This window comes from Mchenga conophoros, linkage group LG7, assembly GCF_057382185.1.
Source record: "Mchenga conophoros isolate Kocher_MC1m ecotype Shallow Benthic linkage group LG7, M_conophoros_male_GT1.1, whole genome shotgun sequence".
Classification (NCBI taxonomy): Eukaryota; Metazoa; Chordata; class Actinopteri; order Cichliformes; family Cichlidae; genus Mchenga; species Mchenga conophoros.
In genome coordinates this window covers 47,479,544-47,506,043 of record NC_140532.1, presented here as the reverse complement: position 1 = coordinate 47,506,043, position 26,500 = coordinate 47,479,544, and the positions used below count along the sequence as shown (strand labels likewise).

At 41.4% G+C, this 26,500-nt stretch overlaps 1 protein-coding gene across 1 annotated transcript in view; it reads left to right on the top strand.

Moving 5' to 3' along the window:
* Window positions 1-1,142: 1,142 nt before the first annotated feature.
* Window positions 1,143-26,500, top strand: part of brinp1 (bone morphogenetic protein/retinoic acid inducible neural-specific 1) — a 117,180-nt gene continuing 91,822 nt past the window's right edge. Inside the window, exon 1 of the mRNA XM_085279742.1 lies at window positions 1,143-1,519. The gene's annotated coding sequence lies outside the window, so the exon portion shown is untranslated. The remainder of the gene's footprint in view (window positions 1,520-26,500) is intronic.

The following is a 26,500-nucleotide window of genomic DNA, read 5'->3' as shown; positions in this document are numbered from 1 at the left end:
ATTTAGCAGTGCTGGAGATATCCTCATGAAGTGAGGTACAAGCTGATATAATTTTGATGTAATATCTAACGCAGTAGAGTAGAGCGCTTTTGGCTAAGCCTTTGGTCTAAGGAAATATGATCTTATGTCATGCGTATGCTGACCATATGTTGTCAGAATACACCACTCACCAGCACCATAGCAAGGATTTTAGAATGATGCCAGGGGTTCCCTAGTTTAACACCAACATGCCTATACAAATTTGATGTAGCCCCCACAGTGTTATTATAGAATATAAGCCCTAACTGTCTGTCAAAGCCACAACATTGAGCAGCCATGACCTTATCAGTCATTAATGAAGTGAATTTATACGTTTAATACAGTGTTTGCTTTAATGAATTCAGCAGCCATGACACCTGCCACTTTGAGTTAACATTATTACCTGACACACATCACCACAGATCTACTGAGCAGGTTTCGCAGCCATCGACAGAACAACAGAATCTCCCCTGCTGCTTTTCAGAACCATGGACAGTAACCAGAACTTCACTTCAGTTGTGTTTCAGCACCTGGGACAGCAGAGCAAATTTTGCTCCACAAAAATGTGTGCATAAATTGCCATGGTTTCGCTTCCAATGCAACGTGAAACGGGGTCCACAGAGCTATGCTGAATTTTTATGAAGATGAGTTTCTCAGCAAGTCATCATAAGTTCACATTAACACAGACATACAGTCACGTTGTTTTTTTATGTAAAGAACACAGCCTGCACGTGGCATTGTGTGACACCTTCTGCGCAACTCAACGCCTTCTCACTTTGTTGCGCTTTCAGTTGTCTCAAAAAAACAAAACGAAAAAACCCAACAAAAATCCTTGTATGCTTAATAAGCCTGTGTCCTTCTGAGCCCACACCGTACCCAAATGTTGACACCTTAATGAGCAATGACCAGGCTATTTATGGTGCTCATCCTGTAGCCTCGGTGTAAAGAATTAGCATACCTATCAGCTGAAAAAAGTCACGACGCGGCTTCTTATCCTCATCCACCCTCAGTTACCTCGCCTTCCGCCTCATACAGTCCAGACCCACCCCTCACTGCCTGCCATGACCGTCCTCTACAATACGAGACTGTATTCTTTGTACCTCCCCTTTCTCGCCCTCCGTCTGTGGATCCCAGTCTCCCTTCCTAGATATCCATCCACACCTCTCTACCCGCAAACGGCTCCTAGTGTGACAAAAAAAGAGAGCAGAACTGTTTCAAACACGTCGACATAAATCCCACTTCTACAGCTCCCTTTTCTCCATTCCCTCCTGACGGACTTCATTACTTTATTCATCTGCGCGCCAATGCACGAGACCACGCAGAAACGGAGGATTTTTTTCCCTTGAGCATGAAAAGGATTGCCAAATCATCCGCAATCCAACATCACCGACTGAGCCACCAGCATGAGCACTGGATACATATGCTCCAGCAGAAGTTGTTGGCGAGAGAACTAAGAAATCTTGGACCACAAATACAGCTAAGAGGGGAGAGTCAGTTTTAGGTAAGTACGGTATATGCTGGCTTAGACCTCTAACAGAATGTGAAGGTATCTTATGTATATTTTTTCCTGTTTATCACTAACCACGAGGAAGTGGTCTGGTAGGCAGGGCTATATTGTGGCACAATTATGGCGATGTTGCGTGGTCAGCATGTAACTAGGGTGGCCGGTGGTGTCCTTTTCAGGATGGAGGTAATTTTCCCCCTTTTCTTTCTCACGGCGAAGCTACCTATCAAGCTCCGCCCGGACTATATGTCGACGTAGCCCTTCGGAGGGTATTAAATTTGATACAATTTGCCGTATAAAGCCTTCATTTTAGACCACCAGGAAAATGACTTATTCTCACAAATTGCATGCGTTCGCCTGCGCTCTCGCTGCACGTTGTGAGGCAGCATCTTCCCCAGGTGATGCTGCAGAAGTGCGGATGTAAAAGGAGCACGAAACACTGAGGGAATCAATGATCTCAGTATTCGGGGTTGGCACATTACGCAGACCTGTTTCAGTGAGTGGCAGTCCGGGGGGCAACATTCAGAGTAGGGGTGTAAATCAGGCCTGCAGTAGTCAGCATCAACATTTGTACTCAAGCTTCTTTTTCTCTCTCTTTGGAGTCCAGATCTAGCGATGATTAGTTCACTCTGAAAGCTGCATTTGCTCTTAACTTTAAATGAGAGTCACCCCGGATTAAAAATAATAATAATGATAATAATAAAGAGTAAATCAATCGCGTCCATTCTTTCTGTTATTACTAGTGTTTTTATTTGCATGTTATTAATAATTATTATGAATATTTCTCCATTGTTTCGTCTCACTGCTTGATATGAGACGGATCAGTGTTTGTGCGCGCCTATGGCCCGTCCTGTACGTAGCTTTGGACGCATGAGGGTGCGCGTACATGAGAGCCAGCACGTACGTGTTTGTTTTGTTGTAAGTGTGCGCGCGCGCGTGTCACCAGTGAGGCAAAGTTGCCGTTCCGTGTTCCCTCAAGTTGCTTTGATTGCTGTTCCACCGGCTAACTGCGAGGGGAGCTCATGCTCTTTTACACTATAGGTGTCATTGTGTGGCTAAAGGCAAGATTACTGTGTGTGATACTGATACCAAGTCTATGAAATTAGAGGAGCAGCTTCTGTTTGAAATTAGTCCGGAAACATTTATCTGCAATTCCACGGCTGCCACTGCAAATTTTGCTTTGTTTGTCAATGTTTCTTTTTGAAATGCTAGCCAAAGTAGCTTTAAGGAACTTGATCAAATGTACGTAGAAAAAAAAAAGAAAACAGAAAAAAACGCAGTTGCAGTTATAATTACCAGGCCGAGAGTGCAAAGCATTAGTTTCATAATGCTGAAGTCACACATATGAGTAATGAACAATGCAGGATCTCAGTCTATACTGCACAATCAAGCCTTTGATGAGCATGCTAGAAAAGGGTCTGTGTGGCACCCCATTGTAACTAACCCTGCATACTGAATTTGAAATGTAAGTTGAGCTTTATTTATTATTTTTTTTCCTCAAATGAGCATTACACTAAAAGCAAGTGCTTTAACTCTGTGATATTGTTCTGCCTTCTCTGCATGTACAGTAGAGAAAATTGCACTGGCAGCGGAAATTGCAGAAGAAAAGCTCCCTCATTCCGAATGCTTCATTCAATCTGGTGGCCTTTTCAATGGCAAAATGCTGGCAACATGTAATCATATTCAGAGGGAAAGCATTCTAAATCACGCTGCCAAAATGAAAATGCCTGCAGTGGCTTAAAGCTATATTTGTGTCGTGGCTTTAGATGACCCAATGTTGATAATGCTTTCAAGGACTGAAAAGAGAACATTCAGCAGCAGAGGTCCTTTTACAGAGCTTGGCAGTGCAACTTACTGATAAATTGTCTGCAAATCATGTGACTGTGATTCTAAAAGACAAGGAAATAAACACCCATGAACATAATTAGGAGGAAATGATTACAGACTTAATGCATTGACCATATGTGCACAGCATTTCTTTATCACTCTGTGTAAAGATAAGGATATTACTTTTCCAACAGTCTGTGTGCTGGATAGAGAACAGTACCAGTCTTGTACTGGCACCAGCTCTCTCCTGCTCTTCCTCTCTGTGTATCTCTCTCTTTGTATTCTTGTATTGGCACAGCATTGTTTTTATGTGGGTGCTGGCTGCAGCTGTAGTGACCAGAAGGCTGCCTCCTAAGAGGTTTGGAGGAAAAGAAAATCTGTTTTTATCAGAAACAAACAACAGGGTCACACAATGACATGTGACAAACTCTACCAGAAATCCTGGCACGTTTACAGTATTTTGGAAACGCAGCTGATCTCCACTGAGGGTTTTCTGACCTGTGTGCTGGTGCTATCAGTCCCAAAAGTACATGGGTCTAAACATGCTGTTCTTATAACGCAGTGTTCAAAAAGCCGTTCGCAGCCACAGGCTCATAATTAAAGATGATTACTAGTGCTTATTCTTGCATGTCATGAAATATTAATGCTTAGGAGGATTTCACAGTTTCAGAAGGAATTTTTACTTTACTTATTGGATGGCCATTAAAGACAACGTTTATCTCAACGTTTGCATGGAGTGACACAAACCTGCAAAGAAGGTCTCCATAGTTTTGTGAAGAAAAATATGGGTGTCGTGCAAAGCCTCAGGGGAGCACGATAACAGTGACAGTTTTATTTTTATAAACTATTTAGGCATTCAGTACACGTAATTCTTCAACTAAGTAAAGTGGCCTGTCTCTGGTTTCTCTCTATCTCCTTCTTGCTTTATTCACAGCAGGGGGCCAGAGTCTGAATAGTTGCGACTGAACACGAATACCATTTTATGTTGCATTCAAGAATTAAATAATACATCAAAACCTCAAAAGCAAACAGAAAACATTATTTATTAAATTAATGTAAGTATAATGTGGATTTGCTTTCTGACTACTGATGAATCTGGAGGTAATTTTATATATGTATCTATACATACATACATACATACATACACATATATATATATATATATATATATATATATATATATATACACATAGATAGATAGATAGATAGATAGATAGATAGATAGATAGATAGATAGATAGATAGATAGATAGATAGGCAGATAGATATACCAAAGAGTATCTTGATTGCATAAAATTTTGAAAGAAAGAAATTGGGTGATGAGCAAAAAAAAATCAGGGCATCATCCTTTGATTTAATTCACTAGTTAATGTGTACTGATTGTGCTCTTTTAAAACTTTTAGAAATTAGTGTTGGCAGCATATAAAATCATTTTAACCTATTTTTTTATACTAAAATGAACAACAGACCTGAAGCAAATGACCTGCTTTCAGTCATATAAATTCTGAAAAGATACCTAAATCAGCCGCTGTGCACAAGCACCATTGAATATTAATGCTAATTAACTTCATCCACCAAGCAAGGAATTTGACAAATCCAATGTGATACAATTTTTATGCACTGAGGGAAGAGGAGGCTCCACATCGACTTTGGTCTGGGTGTAGCTGCTGCTTCTGGTTGTTGCTGTAGCGGGTGAAGCTGCCTTATAAAACATTTATTAGACCAACTATATTGACATATGCTAATTCTGAGACATTCACACTCAAAGCCCCAAGTACCAAAAACTAAACTTGTCATTATCCTAATGTAAACAAGTGAGCCTACCATTTTTAGATGATATTGCATGTGGATGGTTGAAGCGTCTTCTTTTAACACTGGTGTCATTTAGTTTAGAGCCAAGACTGAATAAACATTTAGGAAACATAAACACTAAAGAAGTTGGGGTTATCTGGCTATATTTCATTGGGTAAAGTTGCAGAATAAAGGATCCACTCTAAAGGCTGCTAATGAAGCATTTGTTTCCCAGCCACTTATAATTTAGTAGCTATAGCCAATCGACCAGCTGAGCAGCTCTAACAATCATTACAGATCAATTCTATTTGCACAAGCTGCTTTCACAAAAAAGATGTCTCACTCTCTGCAGATCACCTGTGGAATGCTAGCATGGATGGCATAAAAATCCCTATAACAGTTTTTCTCATATACTTGCTCCCAGTGCTTTTGCCTTCAAAAGTGCAAAAGTGGCCTTTTCATATTGGGTTAAAACACTCTCACTCCTCTGCACACCATGCATCTTGACCTAGCCCTTGGTGTTTGCCAAGTAGGAGACACTAGATAGAAAAGTGATGCTAAATTGAGCCTCCGCAACCCTGACCCATGTGTCATTAAACACTGCCAGGAAGCTTAGTTATTACTCCCTAAAATATGATAACTCGGACAACACAGTAATAACTACAGTAATTTATTTTGCCTGACATTGCCTTGGTCTTTGCTGGCTTGGTGACAGCAGTGTTGTACATCTACTTGATTTTTTTGTGGAGAAGGAGAAAGATGTTTTGATTTGCAGAGGTCTGCACTGGTCGACGATTATACATAGAGCCTTTAACTTAATTTGCTTCACTCCAGCCTCCCATGTTACCGCTGCTATATAATTTGATCTGCTCTTGTCTAGAAGATGTGTCTGAGGTATTTTGCAAAATGCAAACCTCCCAGTATAGCTTCTGGGTCTGGTTTGTATAGCAATAATGTGCAGCTCTGGCCAGTAATTGGCAGTTTTGTTTTGTTGCTGAGATTTTCCTCCTCACTTGCAAATCCTTGGTAAATTTGTGGGCAGCAACATAACTGTGCAGCCTTTTGCTGTTAAGTGTGTTCCATAATTGAGTTTGGTGTGGCATATGTTCTCTATCAGTATGTTGACGCGTCATATGTGTTTACGTACGTGCTTACCTACAAAAATTATTGTTTTTTCAGCTCTAAGGTGTATACTAGCCACATCTGATAACTAAATAAAGCTGCATTAATAAATACTTTTAATATCAAGAATGGATTGAGTTATCTGTACTTTATAACACAAAACCATTAGGCATAGAGAATTACTGTCCATCTCGTTTCTCCTCAGCTTAATATGGTTCACTGTTTTGCTTTAATAGCTTGCAGCTTAATAAACATTTTTCCTATTAAGCAGCCTACTTTTTGATTAAAAAAAAGCACTTAAATACTTGCATTGAAAGGTACCTGAAGTATAGGTTTTGGTGATATCCCCCTGATAGCTTGTCACTACCTGGGTTAAAACCAAATTTTCACATATTGGGAATACAAAACAAATTAATGCCTAAAAGATGGGAGTCTCTTTATACCATGGGAAGGGAACAGAAGCAACTACTTAAACTATTAAATATAAATTATACTTGGATGTTCCATCAGGTATCCACATTACTTGTTTGGATGATGTGAGTCATTGTATGCATGCAGATATAACTTGTGTGTCACACCTTCAGCAAAACAATGCTGATATTTTAACTACAAATCAAATGTACTGTGATTTTGTCTTTCACAATTGATTCTGGGAAAGCTTATAATGCAGATTTCAACATCTTGAGAAAATTGAACCCATGTTGAAAAAGCAATCAGTGTGACCTTTGTGTGACTCATTTGTAACTGTCACTACTAACTTTTAAAGGACTGAGCAGGTCAGATTTGATTGACCATAAATTTACAAAAAGATTCTTAGTCATTTTGAAGTGTGTCACAGCCGCTTGCCTGACCACTTGTATTTTCGCCCATGAAAAATGATCACAAAAGGCTAAAGTCACCCAAAGAACCTTCAGTTTTCCTGCCATAAATAACGAATTCACATTCTAGTTCACATTCACATGGATAAACAAACATACAATTTCAATTGTTCCACTGAATTGCCTATCAACGTAAAAGTCATAATTTAAATGTGAACAATCACGGGAAGATAATCTTTCTGAAAAAAAAAATGTTAATTGGATCTCACACAGAGAAGGTTTTAATCTTTTTCATCCTTCCTTGTGCTGACTAACAAGTGTAAAGTACTCCCTACTGGAGCACTTTAGGTACCCCCTAATTATTTCTTAAGAAGATAAAAAAATATTTCAAACAAGCATTTCAAATTATATGGCATTTATCACGTGAAGCTTGAATTGAGATTAGAAGCTGCCATTCTCAGTAGATTTACCATGGCCCAATTTTGAAAAATTAAACAGTGGGGGCTTTTTTGGAGAGAGAGTGGAGTCATGGACTGACCCCATGACCTTTGTGATGCTGGTGAGTCAATGTGCTGTTGGCCAATGCCAGAAGATCGCAGCATCACTGACCTATATTGCAGCCCTGGGCAGTGGCAACCTACACACCAGCAGATCGCTGATCAGAGGAGAATATTGAAAATGAGGTGCAAAAAGATTTTTTATATTCTTTTCTAGCTATGCCTTTCCTACATAAATCTACTGGTTCTGCATTTGTGTTTGTTTTCATACTTAAACAATGACTCACGAATTTTGAACAACTGAAATATAAAATCAAAGGTCTATTTATTCACTAACAAAAATATGCTTGGTGTAAACTCAATGTTTACTATTATGTTTACTAAATTTCATATGACTGCTTGTTACGACCGAGATGTGCAGATGAGCATCTCTGAATGCACAAAACCTTGGGTACAGCAGTGGAGGACTACACCAGGTGCCTCTCTTGTCAGCTAAGAACAGGAAACTGAGGCTATAGTTTGCACAGGCTCACCAAAATTGAACAATTGAAGTCTGGAAAAACATTGCCTGGTCTGATGAACCTTGATTGCTACTGCAACATTCGGATGATAGGGTCAGAATTTGGTATGAACAACATGAAAGCATGGATCCATCTTGCCTTGTATCAACAGTTCAGGGTGCTGCTGGCGGTGTGGGGGATATTTTCTCACCACACTTTGGACCCGTTAGTACAAAATGACCATTTAAATGCCACAAATTGTGTTGTTGCTGATCATGTCCATCCCTTCATGACCATAGTGCACCAGTTAGATTGCTCCAATCATCCCAAACATTTTTTTTAACATGACAGTGAGCTCAGCTTAATCAAATAGCCTCCACAGTTACCAGATCTCAATCTAATGGAGCTCCTATAGGAAGTGGCTTAATGGGAGATTCATATATGGATGTGTAGCTAACAAGTCTGTAGCAAATGTGTGATGCTGTTGTATCAACATGGACCAAAATCTCAGAGAAATGTTTTCAGGACGTTGTTGAATCTATGGCAGACGAATTCAGGCAGTTCTGAATGCAGTACTAGTAAGGTGTATCTAATGATGTGGCCGGTAAGTGCAATAACAGCATTAGTGTGTTTCCCCTTAAATGTAAGTCATTAAACAACATGAGCATATTTAGTTGGATAACACAGCTTTCATTTTCCTCAACAACTCTGAGCTGTAAAAGGCGTTGGGCTACTCCAGAAGTAGCACATGAAATGACCTGACACAGCATTTTCACAAAAGTACCAAGCTATAGATTTTTTTTATATAGCTGCCCTTGCCTTGCCTGTGACAGAATTTGTGTGTGTGTTTGTGTGTTTGTCTCTTGCACATTAAGCATCTTTTTGAATTCCTGAGGCCCAAAATCAGGTATAACAGCAGGCATGTACATTAATTAGAATTCTAAACATAGAAGCTCTGTGTACACTAATGTCAATCTTACATGTCCCAATGCATACATTTGCATTCCTGGCATGAGAGCTTGGCTGCCTAAGCACCACTTCCTGTCACATTTAGCATGGAAAACATTGATTGACTACAGACTTATGCATATTTGTTATCATTTGACATTGCCTTTAAGGCATTTTCTCTGTTAGCTCTTGCAACCTCATATCTTTAACTGGCATTCTTACATTTGGTCGGCCTTATTTTTCTTTTATCACTCATGGAATTCTTATATTTAATTTACTGGATGCATTAATTTAGAATAAATAAATATCTGATTCCTATAATGACCTGTCTTTTCCGATGACTACTTATGTTTTAGAGGCAAATTTGCACCTGAAGGCTACAATATTGTTGCGGATTATTAAATATGAACCAGTTTTGCCCCAAGATGGAGAATATGATTAAAAGCTAGTAAATAAAATATGCCATGTTCAAGGCCTTTATATGTTGGTGGTATTGCTTGGCCAGAAGCCCTTCCAGAAGTTTCTCCTGGAGCTCGGCAGCCAGTTTGGATCGAATCCAGGTGGTTATTTGATGCCTGTATATAAATGAATGGGAAACAAAAAGCTATAACTTAGTGGTCACTGGGACTTAAAAACAACATATACAGAATTGCCATTAAAATCTAGTAAGGTTGAGGTTTAAAACTTTTCAACACAGCTTTTAAAACCTGTGAGACTAAATTGACTACCATCTGATGTAGTAACCGCCACATCAGATTTTCAATTTTAACGGTTGATTAGGTATTTGAGGGCAGTGGTAGTACAACAATCATCTTCATTTCCCTGACATATTTCAGGATTCTTTCTGTCTGCATGCCCTCCTAATATATTATGTCTCTACTTGGCCTCTAAATGCTGTCTGTGTTTTGGTAAATACTTCATATTTTATTTATAGTTTGACTTTTTTTTTTTTTTTTTAAAAAAGGTTACTGTGTACACCCAACATGCCATGTAACCATGGCATTGAAATGCATACATTTACAGACAGCAAGTGAAACCTGCTAAATTGAATGCATGTTTTGGAATTTATAAATTGGGGACTAGCTGCAGGGCATCATTCTGTTAAACAGGTAGTGTGTGCCTAGATGCTCTTAAGTAGGGCTGTGCGATATGACCAAAATCTCATATCCCGATATAAGAATTCTATCGTCCGATAACGATATAAATCACAAAAATGTAACGAAAACCCCCCCGAAAAAAAAAGGTTTATTTTTTAGCACCTGGCGGCTCTTTTTTACTTATCATCCATAAATAATCTGCTCTTTCACGTGATTCAGTTTATTTTGAAAAGTCTCAACAGGATCTTGAGCTTTATTGTGAAAGGTTTATATGGAACATAAACAAGCGGACACGTGATGCTCTTACCGTCGTTGTTGCTAACCACAACGCATAAAAACAGGCGCTTGTCCGTCTGTAGTGTGGTTATATTAAATATAAGAGAAAGAGAGAACTTTAAGAAATTAATATAGCCACTACAGTGACCATGTAGTGACCGTAAACTTTTTTTTTTTGCGACACCACAAAACAAACGATAGCGTAAAATGAAACGATAGACGTTTTTATATCGTCATCCGATATATATCGTTATATCGAACAGCCCTACTTTTAAGGCTGCTTGATACACTTCAGTTAACAAGCTAACAAATAACTGTTAAGGTGGCTTGAGATGCAAATAGTTGTAACAGTACCATTGGTTGGTTATGTCATGCCTCTTATCCCACCTTTGCTCTTTTTACCCCTCCTCCAAGCTACGCAGTGTTCCTACTTATCATACACAGGAATTACATAGTGAGTCAGTTTTCAAAATTAAAGACCTTGTTCAAATTAAATGCTCTGCTTTTAAAATGCTTCCAGTGACATTTAAAAGTTGTAGAAGGGACGGAATAAAGATGGACAAGAAATGCACTGGGGTTAAAAGGCAAAAAGCTGTACCTTTTTTCTTTTTCAAAAAAAAAAAAATGCTTAGGTTTTTAATGACATTTTACATTTGAAATCGAATGAACTGGGATTAAACATCTTATAAAAGCAAGTTCTAAAAATGATCCCTACCGAATCCCAAATGCTGTGCCTGCTGAAGAAGAAGCAAAGAGGCAGATGTTGAGATAGAGAAAGTATCTTAAACCAACACAGTTTCTCAAGAAAAAGTCTTCCACTCAAAAACAACCTTTTGATTTGGCCGTATTTGTAAAACGCATAAATCTAACAACTTATTTTCATTCCCTAATAAAAAGTCACTGTTCATTTTCAGACACGGTGGAGTGCCTCTTTCTTAAACAATTATTGAAAAAGTATTATTTTCCAGCTCGGCTTGCTCTCAACTGGTCAGATACTGCCACTTGATCAGGAGCCATTGGTGTCACATTTAAGCTTAATGTGCGCCCTCTTAGAATAATTATCATCGGTGCTCCGAGAGTCACCATAGAAACAAGGACAACAGTTGAGACGCTTGTTACATTGGGAAAAGTGTTGATGTTAAGCTGTTTTTCAGTCTAAGCCATGATGTTTTCCAAATCCTTAAAGTAAACTTGTTTCTTATACCTAACCAAAAAAACTCTAGAAAGGTAGCCAATGGATTCAAATGATGATGAGGTTTCCTGATCATAAATCATTATGTGACGAGTGTCAATCAGACATACAACCAGCTGTGTTATTAATGCTTTTTTTGTGTGTTATTTTTTTGTTGTTTTCTTTCTAATCCCTCAATCCAAAGATTAATCTATATAAGCACCCACATTTTGCAGGAAAAACAGTTAGGTCAATTGTCAGCATGGTTTCTGGAAAGGAGGATGAAGCATCTGGGTATCTAAATGTAGAAAGGGAAGTGTTGCCAGAGAACTAGCGATAATAAACAGATGTTGAATATAATTATCTGCAAACTTTGTAGGATACGTTTATGGGACACACTGTGGAGCTGTTCAGATGTATTCTTTTATGTTTTAAGCTCTATGCTTAGTAATTTTGGTATTTCCTTCTGACCATGAAAGTCCTTAGCGCTGAGGTCAAAGGTTTATGCTCTGCGGCAGCAACTGCTCTTTTCACTGTCATATATTCCCCAGATCCATTGCACAGTTTTTCACATGGCATAAAATCGATAGCAATGAAGAGGGTCAGTGCAAGAGAAAGGGAGGCATCCTTTAAAATGCCAGAGTACTTATAGTTCACACTTTACTCTCTTTTGATGCATGTAAATGAAAGTAAATCACATCATTTATCATTAACATCATTATGCTGCCAAACAATTCAGGGTTAGTCAGCGGTATTGTTTCCTAACATACAAGTTACCAGTCAGATCTGGGGCACTTGGAAGTTCAAATGCCTGGTTCCATATCGCTAATTAACCTCCCACATCTAATTATCTTATTCAGCGATTCATGTAGGTCTTGATCACTCCTCCCTGTCCTAAGCATAAAGTGGCACAGATGAATATCAAATTAAGCTGTATATCACAGTGAAATGAGGTGGCCCTTCAGACTGACGATCAGTCTAATAAAGCTCAAACACTTATTAAGTGAGCCTGATTTTGCCTAACTAAGCTATTCGGGATAAAGCTTTGTGGCACATGTATATCATTACTACAGGAAAAATGTTTAATCTCCAGAGTCTTATTACCACCTGGTTCCTTGCCTGTTAAAATAAATATTCAAATTACTATACAATACTATTAGAAAGCAAAACACTGTCACTGCAGAAAAGGCTTTGCTTTCCACCAATTCTATTAGGATTGCTAACAAACAATGGCAACGGGTTGCAACTGGGGAATCCATCACAACTGCCTGGTGGTGGGGTGAGACCCAGCCATCTGGCCTTTTCTTTATTCTTTTACCACTGGTTCCAGCGACTGTCACTTACAATGCACATGTGTGGTGTTTAGTAAAGGGGAATGCTTGATCTGTGGTGCATTCATCATTCTCTGTAGGTTATAAGCCCGTCAGAGATTAAAGGAAAATGTGCTGTATGGCAGCTTACCTGTGTTTGGTTGAGAGTGTAGTGTGGTATATTCTCCCAGGCTGTAGACTGGTGGCATTGTGTTTTGGCTGCAGCTGTTTTAGTCCAGTACTGTGTGTCCCACTTCAAAGAAGTGATGATTGGAGGGTGAATAAAAGCTCCAAGTCAGTCAATTGGCTCTGAATTGCCTGAACTTAACTGCAATATCAGCAGTGCAAAAAAGTGGCTGGCGTGGTCAAGTTTTTCTCGGTTTAACTTGCTCAGCCCCTCACATTGACATCAGGGCCAGGTGGATAGGGAGGAAGTGGAAGGAGAGGAGGCTGTGTGCTCGATTTATCAGTAATTATGGAGTGCTATTTTCTCTGTCTCCCATCTATGTCTGCCCTGGGAAGCAGTAGCCATTCTTTAATCTTGACACCCAGTGATCATGTAACACAAGGAAGTGCCTATTAGAGGTGGAGAGAAATTGAAGGGGACCTCTCACCTGATTTTAGGGGTGTTTGGGGTGACAGAAAAGGTGAGTATAGGGATACATGAGCAAGAGGAAGGGAAAGAGGCTCTGACATGAGATGGAGGCTGAAGTAGTGTCGACAATATACAGAACTGGCTTTTAAAACTTCAGAGGATTTGTGCAGAAGTGAAGCTGTATATGTGTGTGTGTGTGTGTGTGTGTATATATATATATATGTATATATATATATATATATATATATATATATATATTTGTGTGTGTAAGAGAGAGGTTGGGAAAGGATGTGAAAAATGTGAACTATAGTAGTTAAGTAGAGCAGGTCTTTGTGCTGTCACCTCTGGGCTTGCTTTACACTGAGTCAAACACAGTCTAGACAATGTTGGAAGTAATTTAACTTTGCTTTGGGATGATTGTGTATCAGATAACATAATCAGGTGATGGCGATCCAGACAAGACTAAACACTGTATTTTAATACCTCTTTTGATCTGAGTTCAAGTCTACACCTGGTAGACTGAACGCTTCAGTAAAACAAACACCATTTTCACATTCAGACCCAAGAAGCCAGACTGTACAGCTCATTTTTAAAAAAATGTTCCAGGATAATTGCTCTGGTATGTCGATCCATATGTTGGAAACAATACATCAAACCATACCCAATTTGATTATTTCTGAAACACTTCAGAGGGCGATACACTTACTGCCTTCTAGAAAAAAAAATCAGAGACATTGGAAATACACATTGATTGAGTCTCTTACTATGAATAATTTGTCTCCTCAATTGAGTGCAGTGCTGCCGATGCTGTGCCAATCTGGCACCTCACTCCATTAACACTCCTCTCCTAATTGTGGAGTAACATGAAATTATCAATGCCAGGATTTTTTTGGGTCAGTATTAACATTTTCTTTAGACAGAGAAGACAGATATATAATAGTAAGTGTTTAAAATAATAAAAAAAAACTCAAATCCCAGATCACCACACTGTGGGCCTATTTATTATGCTGAAATGCAATTTTAGCACACAACCACTACAAAGTCCAACAAGCAGAGCCAGACAGGGGGAGTTTTTGTGTGTGTGTGTGTGTGTGTGTGTGTGTGTGTTTATATTAAACAGTATCCTGACAAAAAGATGGTGCGTGCTGTGCATTATAAATACTTAAGTACTCTCATATGCTTTCATTAGCCTCTTTAAATATGAACATATTTTAATATAAATTCCCATCAAATCAGTGATGTATGTAATGCTACACTGATTATTTGGCAATTTATTTTCACAATTAGGCACTATTCGTTTTTCACAAAGCCCCAGAACCTAAATTAACCTCAGAACCTATGTGGCTGTAGTTTTAGAGGTGATTTCAATAATTGCAATAATTTTTCCTAAAGTAATCAAAGACAACAGAATTATTATTGATATGGGAACTTCAAATTTGTGTTACTTCATCATGCATCACATGATCCATGTAGGTGTTTGTCTATGCTTTGTCATGAACCAGTGTGTGTTTCATTGATCCCGTTTTTATTTTGTATCACTGCTCACTCAACTACAAAATTACTATACACTCTGTACAGTGTGCGTGCCACAAAAAAAGGTTGAGTCTTAGGGGGCAAAAAAAGCACTTTTTTGTACCTACTTATGATCAAAAAGCAGAAAAATGCATACCATCCCCAAACAGCTCAGTGGTGTGTTGCTGATGGAGCTGATGTAGTTAATTTTAATGATGGAGAGGCCAGTCCAGGTGAAGCTTGCCTGTGCAGTATCCTCTCTGGTGCTTTTTGTGCTCTCAGCACACCAACAAGACAACAATGTAGGGCATGGAAGAGGCAACATGGCACATTCAAGTCACACTTGCGAGCAATAAAAGTGCAATCGTTGTAGTTTTTCCTGGACTGGAATCTGACTACACTAATCTGAATGTAACTCTTGAAAACAAATCACATTTGAAAGAAAAGTGGATTGTGACCTGTCAATGTATAATTGGGATTAGGTGAGATTTCACAAAATGTGCTTTTACTTTGATGCTTCCCCCCGTTCTTTGGTTCAGATGGTTCAGCAGGGAAGTCTTTCATCACTGTAATTGAGCTTAGCAAAAGTTTAATAAAGGAGGCTACTTCATTTTTAATTCTTTCACCTCTAGGCTACTCTTTCATTCATTAGTACTCCTTCTAAGCCACACCTCTCAGCTGACATCCGTTCTTTTCCACCTCCCTCCATTATCCTATCCGTTTAAAATTCAAGAGGCAAACTCCTCTTAGTTCATCATCCAATCAAGCAAGCCTAAAATTCACTCCTTCTCTCTTACCCACATGGGAGCTAATCACTAATCAGTGTTTTCTTGATTAACACGTTCAACTGTGAGGTCATTCCTTCCGAGTGACCATGTCCTCTTTTCCACTTTACCAAAACAAGCTTGCTTCTCCAGTCATAAGTTATACCAGACCGTTATACCACGTACTTCACACACACACACACACACTGCAAAAGCCAAAACAAACACAAAAAGCGCTCAATCGAAAAAGAGGATTGCAAGAAAAAGAAGCTTGTTTTTAATTGCAGACCATTTTTTCTGCTACTGTGGAATTCACTTAGGCATGTTTTCTCTGTAGCTGACGTCATAGATGTAGAAACATATGCAGTTATGTAAAAACATTTCTTTTTAACTGTAAAAATAAATGACTGGGTATAGGCCTGGGCCATATCATACCGTTCACGGTAATACCGGTATAATGTTAGGCAATGATAAGAAAATGAAATATTGCGATAAAATATGGTTAAAACGTGCATGCGCAGTGCCTTTGTTTACATACGCACATGGCAGAAAAAGCATGGCAGCGACGGAGAATGAGAAGGGCGAAAGCGAATCGTTGAATGAAACAGATGAACCAGAACTGGTTTGTAAAAATGGTGCAACTTCAGTGGTGTGGAACTAGTTTAGCTTTCGTCCGTCAGATACACACCAAAGCACATTTTTTGGTAGAGCATGCTAGCAGGCCGTCGTTATTACCGAACCAATTTTATGTGGTACACGGCGCTCAAAAATTTGTCAAAAAACGTTTTAGTAGGACTTTGCTGAGCTACGAAGCCGCACCACTTGATGGATTGTCGGAGCATTACAGCTATCGTAGTCAGGAGCCTCGCGGAGTGATACGTACAGTGCTTCAACATAATATTAGCGTATGTGTGTGTATAACCTCTTTTTAAGTTTTGTGGATATTATACATGGTTATGCTGAGGATATGTCAGCCAGTTTCCATTGGAAATGCCTTTTGGTTAAACTGTCAGCAAGGAATTTGCATTTGTACTGTTAAATCTTTACATAACTTTAATGCACATAAAAAAAGCTGTTTGTGTCACGGTCCGGGGCAGCGGCCGTGTGGAGAGTGGAAGGAGGACCCAAAACGCAGCACTTATTCAGATGTGAGGGTGATTTATTGTTAATAACAAACACAAAGTGGAGATGGCAAACAGAACTAAGGACGAAACTAAACTGGGATAAACTACACAGAGGAGTGGCAAACCTGAACATGAAGGGAGAACAGCAGGGAGAACACGCAGAGGATTACACCAGGTAGGAACACAGACGACGCGACGAGGAGCAGAGGAAATCACACGCTATAAATACACAAAGAGACACTGGGAAAATCACACACAGATGGGGGAAACAGCTGGACCTGATTAACCTGACGAGACAGGGGAACACTAACACCAGGGACCAACAGAGGGAGCACAAACCCAGAACCCAGTGTCTAAAATCCCAAACACAAACCATCCCAAAACAGCCATGAATAATAATGAAAGTAATAACAATAAGTACATAAACATAAAGTCACTGAGTCATGGTCGCAGGACCATGACAGTACCCCCCCCTCAAGGGCTGGCCCCCGACAGCCACAGAAACACACCACCAGATCCGGGCGGGCGGCAGGGGGCCCAGGACGGAGGGACCGGACCACGACCACGGACGGAGGCCCCAGAGTCCCAAAACAAAGACGAACACAAAACCCACAGGGGAGCAGAGTCCAAAGCACAGTTCAGGAGGCCGTCCACGAAGAAGGCAGCGGCGGCGCGTAAAGAGTTCAGGAGGCCGGCCGTGCGGAAGGCAACGGCGGCGCGTAAAGAGTTCAGGAGGCCGGCCGTGCAGAAGGCAGCGGCGGCCACACAGGCAATGGCGGTCCGGGGGCCGGCCGTGCGGAAGGCAACGGCGGCCACACAGGCAACGGCGGCCAGTCAGGCGACGGCGCTCGGCCAGTAGCCTAGCCAGCGGTCCAGAAAACGGCCGTTTAGCTCCAGACCCAAACGAGGCTGGACCAGGCGAGGATGCAGACACGGAGGCTGGACCAGGCGAGGATGCAGACACGGATGATGGACCAGACGATGCTGATGATGGACCAGACGATGCTGATGATGGACCAGGCGAAGATGATGATGGACCAGGCGAAGATGAAGCCGGGCCAGGCGAAGATGAAGCCGGGCCAGGCGAAGATGAAGCTGTAGCTGAAGCTGGGCTAGGCGAAGCAGACGCTGAAGCTGGGCCAGGTGAGGATGAAGCTGGACCAGAACCAGGCGAGGCTGAAGCTTCAGGCTGAGGCGTGGCAGAAGCAGGTGGTAGCGCTGCAGGTGATGGTACTGCAGGAGGCGGCGCTGCAGCCACAGGTGGAGAAGCAGCCACAGGTGGCCGGACGGGATCCTCGGGCCCCCCAGCCGACATGGCAGCAGGTGTGGCATGAGGCTGGACGAGCTCCTCGGGCCCCCCAGCCGAAGAAGCAGGAGGCCGGACGGGATCCTCGGGCCCCCCAGCCGACGTGGCAGCAGGTGTGGCATGAGGCTGGACGAGCTCCTCGGGCCCCCCAGCCGAAGAAGCAGGAGGCTGGACGGGCTCCTCGGGCCCCCCAGCAGGCAAAACAGGAGGCTGGACAGGCTCCTCGGGCCCCCCAGTGAAAACAGCCGCAGAACCAGTGGGCACCGCAGCCCCCGGCACACACGAAACAAGACCAGTAGGCACGCGGGCCTCCGGCACACATGAAACAAAACCAGTAGGCACGTGGGCCTCTGGCACACATAAGGAGGGCTGCAGCTGCGCAGAGCACTGACCCTGCTCAGGCAGTGACAGCCCGGTGCAGTTCACAGCTGGCATCTTGGCCACCAGGGGTCCAGAGTAAGCTGAGGGTAGTAACCCCGCCTCTGGGGAAGCCCCGGAGTGAGTAACAGTCACTAATGTTGCCAGCTGTTGAGGAACAGGTCCGTAATGTAACAGTTCATCTCCCTGCCTAGAAACAGCGGTGGAAAAACAGTGTGAAAACTGTGATTCAGCTATTACCGGAACCGTGGGTTGTAGCGATGCTAGCGGTGATGGTGGCGGCTGAGTGGCTAACTGGAGCGGCGGCAGAACAGGCAATTGCGCCCCCAGGGAGGCTAACGGCTGAGCTACTGACTGGGGAGCTTGTGGCCGAGCACTGAACTGAGCCGGAGAATGGCGATAAAGTCCTGGCTCAGAAGGGGTGGCAGAGACACAGTCTGTTAGTCTTGCAGAGGGTCTGTACACGCCCACTTGGGAAGGATCAGTCACCACGAAGGTGGGTAAGCGATCCATACAGTCTCCCATCCCGCTCTGAATCGCCCCAGAAAACAAAGTCCTGGGGACTGGGGAAGCCAGAACATGTCGCTCGCTCACCGCCTCGGGCTGCTCGAAAGTAAAAGCAGACGGGGGGTGAAGTCCGAGGTCCAAAAGGAGGAACTCCCGCTCCCACGAACAAAGCGAGCCCAGAAGCCATGGAAGACCGGTCACCAGACGCTGTAGCCGCCTCTCTATAGCGCGCTGGGACGTGCCACCTGGGCTTTCCAGCCACAGGTCGATCAGCTCCTGTGTGGCATCGATTAGATTTTCCCGTAGCTCCCTGGACGGGTTAAGCGCTGCTGGGTCCATGTTGTGGTCGCGTCGTACTGTCACGGTCCGGGGCAGCGGCCGTGTGGAGAGTGGAAGGAGGACCCAAAACGCAGCACTTATTCAGATGTGAGGGTGATTTATTGTTAATAACAAACACAAAGTGGAGATGGCAAACAGAACTAAGGACGAAACTAAACTGGGATAAACTACACAGAGGAGTGGCAAACCTGAACATGAAGGGAGAACAGCAGGGAGAACACGCAGAGGATTACACCAGGTAGGAACACAGACGACGCGACGAGGAGCAGAGGAAATCACACGCTATAAATACACAAAGAGACACTGGGAAAATCACACACAGATGGGGGAAACAGCTGGACCTGATTAACCTGACGAGACAGGGGAACACTAACACCAGGGACCAACAGAGGGAGCACAAACCCAGAACCCAGTGTCTAAAATCCCAAACACAAACCATCCCAAAACAGCCATGAATAATAATGAAAGTAATAACAATAAGTACATAAACATAAAGTCACTGAGTCATGGTCGCAGGACCATGACAGTTTGTTTAAGTGAAAATACATTGATGGGTTTTTTTTGCACTAATAAAGTTGTGGAGTTGTATTTTGTCTTGCTTCAATTATATCATCGGTTATATCTTTACCTCAAAATTTCAAATATATATTGTGATAAATATTTTTGGACATATTTCCCTGCCCTAACTGGGTATAAGGTTGTTAGCAGAAAACACCATTGACTTTCCAACTCATACCGCAATTTTGGCAAAAGAGGCCTGTTAATTATTCAGCAGCAAAAGGAAATCCTGTTATTGGCAATCATGCATTGAGGTGCATATAACAACAGCTGACTTGAATAGGTGTATAAAGCCATGCATTTTACAAGGCTTGTGACAAAGTTTGCATCTGTCTTGGAAAGGAAGGAGGCTAAAGAAGCAAAGGAGGATGGGAAAAATAAAACGCTAACCTTGTAGCGAAAGCCTCTGAGCTACGGCATAAAAAGAGGACAGCTTACGAGCGGAATATAGTGACAGTGGAAGAATTTCAAAGGCAAGAGGTCAAGAGCACTCTATTTTCAAACTTAACATGGGGAATAGGTACATGTTGGCTGCACTAACCCATATCAAGGGCACATTTTTGCAAACGATAACCTCCCAAGAAGAGCAGACGAAGTATGGTGCGGAAAGAAAATTGCTTTTCTCAGCAAAATTCCACTATCCTTTTAGTCATATCAGTCCTGAAAATGTCTGCTCGGGATGCCTTTGTGCATGGGGATCTGCTGTATACACTGCATGACTGAGTGTGTGTATGTGATAGAGCATTTCCCAAAGCACTCCTTTCTTTATTTCATTTTTGTAACCCCCCGCAAATTCCCCAAACACATCATGTGACAACAAGTATCAGCACAGGTTGAAGTAGAGCAAAACTGAAACGTTATAAATACAGAAGCTGTATATCCTTTTAACCCCATTCATACCAGTGATGTTCCCTTTCTGTTTATTGCTTCACGATATGCACATCTGCAAATGGAAATGTTCTGCAGTTATATCAAATATTTCAAGTCCGTTTCTTCACTTAAGCGCCCCTACTTCAGGACAGTGACTATAAATACTCCCTGGGTCAAATGGTAAATCCGTCCAGTTCATCTGGAGGCTAGAATCCAACAAAAGCCATATATTATGTATGTTGATAGATTAATACAGTTCACTCAGCAGTGGGTAGGCTCGTTCGAACTGTGTGGGAGAACGAGCTTGGCACCGAGCAAAAATATCTTTAGAATTTTGATAATAGTACTGACCCAAGCCATGCATAATATGGAACAGTTTAGCTTTGCAGTGCTTAATCTGCAATGAATTGAGATGGGATAACTTTTTTTTTAAAAATAAAATTTCACCATCTGCTCTACGTCTCCGCAGATTTTGCTGATTTATGGAACACAGTCTGTGCCTCCTCCTCCTTTTTCCCCCTTCCCTGACACAAATATATGGATTTGAATTAGAAACAATAGGACCGGTGACCGTCGCCTAAATGTCCCATTCCTTCTGCTGCTGAAGAGCAAGGCTGCCGGTCAGAGAGGGAACTCTTGCCAAAGTCTCGTGATTTACAATTTGTCGAATACTGAATTAGGAAGTCGACATCAAAATGGAAAGAAAATGAGGTCAATAAATTCAGAGATGGCATTGCATCAGAGTGCAGGGAGCAAATGGGGATTGCAAGAGCAAACAAAAATAACCCACTGCAGCTGGAGTAAACCTCTCTCCACATAATGCCAGTGGTCCATTCTCTTGAGAGGACAGCAGCTGTTATGCATTTCTCTCAGAAGAAGCTCCCCATAAAAAAAAGTATAAAAGAGGAATGTTGATGTGAAAAGGTGAAACAGCATTAACTCTTAGAACTATGCTGCCAAATCATTTTCTTCTTTCTTTTTTTTTTTGTTGCAAACTTGATATATGGACATCTGTAAGTAGAAAAAGACAGTTTTAGGAGGTTAAGGTGGGGTGGCGGGACTAAGAGTGAAACACATCATTCTGTCTGAGCTTAATCTTTTGCTAGAGCTGATAAGGACCACAGTGATAAAGTATATAGAAAACATTACTTTTCCTGCCAGAGTCCTGTAACACACATATTGAAATGGGATGAGGAAATCATGCTCTCACCTTGATAAGATGATACTTCCTCACATATGTCTTTCTAAAATAAAATGCAGTTCTGCGATCCAATTGCAATCTCACAGTTGCCTCGCAACAACACTTCTTCGCACCCTACCCTCATAGTGTGATTTGGAAAAAAACAATGTTACAGTCACTGGCAATTATGACAAATCAGTCACAGGACGGAGAAACAACGAAGGAGGATCAGCTGTTTAATTCGGTGAGACTTTACGGTCATTCTCTTCAAATAAATGCATAAATTAAATTGTTTCAGATTTTTGAGTAAAACAAATGTGTGCATACGTGAAAAAACAGTAAAGCACGATAGCAGGTTAGGTAGATTTACATCACTCTTATCTTAGAGCAGCTTATATGAGCTGATCTCAGATAAACAGCCTTCTAAGAGATTTTTTTCCTCCCTGCTCGTCCATTGCTTTGGTCTAGACCTTTTAGGGCTAGTCACTGGAAACCATACAGTGGATAACATCACTTGACATTTACATGCATGAGCACGGAAGGTCTGCAGTGCGAACAGTGTCATTTACATCCTCCCAGCAACTCCTGTTCAGGCTCTGATTCATGTCAGGGGCTCCTCTGGGTGCATTTTGAGTATGACCAGCTCGGGGACTGAAATTAATTCTGGCATTTTTGCCTTCATTCTCATATCCCTTCAGTCGAACTTTTGAACAAGAAGTAGCATACAAATTCTGTTACGCTTGGAGGATTGCGCCCTTTTTTATTTTCCCCTTTAAAGGCTTATTGGAAGGTGAGAGACGACATATTCAAAACAACGACTGTGCCCAGCGAGGTAAATCGAAGGAAAGCAGTTAGTGGTTTCTCATCAATAAAACCACAGAGTAATTAGAGAAAGCACTTGAAAGCCAATTTGCAAGTTGACAAATGATCAATCTTCATCTGTAATGCAGCCACAGTAGCCAGCAACATCAGTGGTGGATGTGGTGACAAATGGCTCGCATGTTGTACCATCTAATTTTCTTTGGTGAACGACTGTGATTCTGGCTAAAGAGGTAGAATCCTGCTGTTTTTCCCTATCAGCTTAAAACACGTTTTCCTGGAATGAGATGAACATGGAAGTAAATCAGTAATGCTATGCTCCTTTTTGTCTAAAAGTGCTATTTAAGAGACATACTCTGTTGATAATCATGTTAGCACTCCCATTCGCAATGTTAATAGAAAGGTAAGGTATTAATATGAGTGAAGGAAAAAAAAAACCCAGAGCGAAAAAAAATGATTCAACTGTCACAATATTTTTATTTCCATTGCTCAGAATCCCCCAGGATGTAAATAAATTCCATTTTTATTTCATGCTAAATTTCTATGCCCTGTGGTTTGCCAGCTTGCTTAATTTTTTTGACACCCCAATCACACACCCCAGTGTCTAAGACCATCCGTGGTCTTCGCGCTCACACTTAAACTGAAACCTTATTAATTAGCTTGCTTTATGACAGAGACATTCCCTGTTTAGAAACATCTCATAAACTGCCCCCGCATAGCTTCTGTTCAGCTGGGCAGTCATCAAATCAACCTCGATGCACGCTCTGTGCACTACATCACATGACGGATGCTCTCCTCTGCTACTCCTCTCCCCTGTTTGCATTGATCCTTCCCCTCCCAGAATAGATGTGGACACAATAATTCAGCAGCCAGGTAAATTGGAATAACTCTGACCATTAGTGAATTAGTTTGCTCTTTAAAATCAGCCATTGATCCCCGAGCTGAGCTGATTGGTTGCTGACCAACCAGAGAATTTAATTATCAAACAGAGTGTTGCTTGCTCAGCCATGTTTTCTGAAGGTCAGGGTGCCACTGCAGTCCTTTTTAAAGAAACGGAAGGACCAAGGCGAGAGATTGGGTGAGGGGAAGAATCCAGTACAAATGAAGTTAGCCACGGCTGCTCCTCCCATTCCTCTGTTGCTTCCCAGCAATTGCAAGTGGCAGACCATTACCACGCCTTTCCAGACATGACTGTGAGCTCTGCAATAATAATTCTCCAAATTCAGACGACAGTGGTTTGGCATATAGATGCAACTCTGCTCTCTCACTCCTCATTCTGTCATTCCCCAGCATGAATCCTGCATACCCTTTGGTCCCATTGAGGTCATATTAATATGAACTATGGTAAAATAACCCAGAGGAGTATAAAAATTCATAGGCTGCCAGCCATCCATAACCTCGCGTCAAAGGTTTTGCTTCACTACGCGCATTATACCTGTATCACTGGGAATAAATTCACTCTGAGGCAGCTGTGCTGATAAGAGTTCAGAGAGAATCCCATCTGCTAATATCCATACAATTCCTCTGACTGAAAATGTAGAAAATAAATATTACATACTGGTGACAAGATGTCACATATGAACAATGGACAGTGTAAAAATACAGAATACACTATCTGTTCTAATTCCAGTGAGTCTACCTGTCTCCCTGCAGTAGGCTTCTTTCTATCCTGATCTCTTGCCTCCCTGGGATTTAGAATACAAATAAGCAGAACAAGCCTCCCCATTCTTATGAACTTTATAGAATAAAGAGAGACACTTAGGGCCCCACACTAGGGAGAGAGGAATTGATTGGCAAAGCTAGTGACGGGACCAGAATGGGGATTGAATCCCCTTGAAAGAAGCAGAATGGAGGAGGAGTTGCAGTATGAATAAGGCTGTTTAAAAAGAGGATGGAGAAAACAAGCCTCCCTTGTCCTGTCTTGTGATTTCCTGAAGCAGACATCCTCCCCTTTTTACCCTGCTATTCAAGGGTAAACGTGATCCACTCGCTGTCTCTTCCCCTCTCAGTTCTGTTAATCCACCCCAAAAATAAATACCTCAAATGATATATATATATATATATATATATATATATATATATATATATATATATATATATATATATAACAGAAAGTGAAAACAAACCCTATTTGCGCAGATGACCAAGCAAATGTGAGTATGATTTTAGATTGCCATTTGTTTTGATCTCATGCTCTACCTTTGCATAAATGCATTATCAAGGATAGTGTGTTGTTGTGCATTGCTGGTACACACATCTTTTCATCAGTTACAAGCACTCTTGACATGAGAACAAATGTAATTTGCTCCCATTCATGGATTAAAATTGATTGACTTGGCCAGCCCTGCAAATTGTGACCCTTGGTACAGGAATAGAGTTGCATGTGTATTGAGCATGTGAGGCCCAGATTCTTAACAAAGAAATACATACATATATAATCAAAGTGACATGGGACAGTTGGGGTGACCTCTGCCATTTAACGGCTTTCATATGGCTTTCTTTTTGTGAGTATGAGCATCAGCAATGCAATCTGGACTGAATCAGTGAGCTGAGTCTGTTTTACAAGGGCACAGGACCCTGAACTGGGTCTTCCCATGCAGTAGTGCAAGAAGACCCAGCTCAGGTTCTGTATTAACACCTCCTCAGGCACGTGGCTACAGGCCCTTATTCTATCAGTCCCAGTGTCCTAAACTTCTGTGCTGCATAGATATCTGGTATCCTGCATCAAGTTGCCCTAAAGTCAACTGTAATTTAAGTATCAAAGAGACTAAAATTGTCGTACCTTGGACCACATGCTAAAGACCATCTCCGGTTTGCCTGTCACATGCAGCAACATGGTGACTCTAACATCAGTGATAACGATAGCACCTTTTTTTTTCTTTCAGTGCCTTTATTTCCACTGAGTCAGAGGTTACGCAAGATAGGGGTCAGTGAATCTACTATCTTGTAGATTGCTGACTGTCTGTTGGACAGGTCTCAGATTGTGTGGCAGGGGAAGTGCCAGCTTGACGTGGTGGTTAGTAACACAGGAGTGCCACTGGGACTGCTCAGTCCTCGGTTCTATTTCTTTGTACATCTCAGATTTCTATTATAACTCCCCAATCTGCTGAAGTTCTTTAACAATTTTAAAGTGCTGACTCAGACAGTATGATTGTCTGCTCCTAAATATAACAAGAAAGAGGAAATGATGGCTGATTTTAGGGGGAAAAGAATTGTGACCAAGCCCATGAAAAGCACAGGTGAGGAGGCTGGAATAATTCAGAGCTACTAGTGGTTGGGATTCGATTTGAACAATCAACAGGATTGAAGGAGCAACACCATGGTTGTGCAGATGCATACTATGTACTCAGTTTTTTGGTGTTTTCACGAGGATGCTGGAAATCTACTAACAATCTGTAGTTCTGTCTGCATTGTTTTTGTCTGCCATGGTACCAGCTGTAGAGATACCAGATCAATAAACCAATTCAGAAGGCTGAAACTAGTATCTATCTATCTATCTATCTATCTATCTATCTATCTATCTATCTATCTATCTATCTATCTATCTATCTATCTATCTATCTATCTATCTATCTATCTATCTATCTATCTATCTATCTATTAGGGGTGGGGGAAAAATCGATACTGTGTAGTATCGTGATATTTTGTTTGCTAATGTTACAAAAAAGT